The sequence below is a fragment of the Penaeus monodon genome, chromosome 33, assembly GCF_015228065.2.
Source record: "Penaeus monodon isolate SGIC_2016 chromosome 33, NSTDA_Pmon_1, whole genome shotgun sequence".
Classification (NCBI taxonomy): domain Eukaryota; kingdom Metazoa; phylum Arthropoda; class Malacostraca; order Decapoda; family Penaeidae; genus Penaeus; species Penaeus monodon.
The window spans coordinates 33354198-33355135 of record NC_051418.1 but is presented as its reverse complement, the minus strand read 5'-3'; the positions used below and the strand labels follow the sequence as shown (position 1 = coordinate 33355135).

General features: G+C 28.6%; 1 protein-coding gene across 2 annotated transcripts in view; it reads left to right on the top strand.

Annotated features, from left to right (window-relative positions):
• The window catches only part of LOC119594415 (glutathione peroxidase 2-like), a 44173-nt gene that overhangs the window by 41381 nt on the left and 1854 nt on the right, over positions 1 to 938 (top strand). The window lies entirely within an intron of this gene.

Genomic DNA, 938 nt, shown 5'->3' with positions numbered 1-938 from the left:
ACCTACCGGTGTATTATGGATGTCGTATTGTAAAAGAAGAATTATTTTTGATAAAGATGTATGTATATATATTTTGTGGTTACATAACGTAGATCTTAAGGAAATTAAAAAGCCAATAATATTGAATTGATATTTAGTACAGCAATTACACTTGAAACATGACTAAGCAAAATTTAATTGACAAATACTAAAACTCGACATCGATTAATATAACTGAAATTGATATGCAGGAAATGGATAACATTAAACCTCGTAATAGTGTCTCGGTGCGTAATTGAAATTGGTCACACGATCTATTAGCATAATTAGAATTCTGTAAAGGCAGCCGCTGTTATTAATTTAAGTGGTTTCTGTAAAGCGTAAGTTTTTTGTTTTATTTTCTTTGCTTTTTTTCTCTCTCTCTTTTTTCTTCTTCTTATTTTATCTTTTGTTAATTTCACTACCATCGGAGATATCAGAATAATCCGTAATAAACAAGAACTTGCAATAATATTAATTAATTTTCACGTTAATAATTAGTTGAATATCTTATAAGCATAGCTAATTAGCGAACACGTAAAAGAAAATATGATTAATGTAATAACACAGCACAGTAAAATATGTACAATGATAAAGGAAGCAGACAGTAATATTTAAAACTCTGAACACTAACACTATATATACTCCTCAAGGCATAAAGACCTAAAGTGACGATAATAAGAATTGAATATAGTCTTTATGTACAATACAGATTAGAATCAACGTATATATGGCACAGATAGTTATAATAATCAGTCTCAGGGCTATACTTTATACACATGAGTATTAAAAGTATACACCACAGAGACCTAGCGTTTATGATAGATTCAGTCCACGTTTTATACATCTATAAAGACTAAACATACATGCATCTCAGAGCCCTTAATAATAATCAAAATAAACATACACTATACATTTAT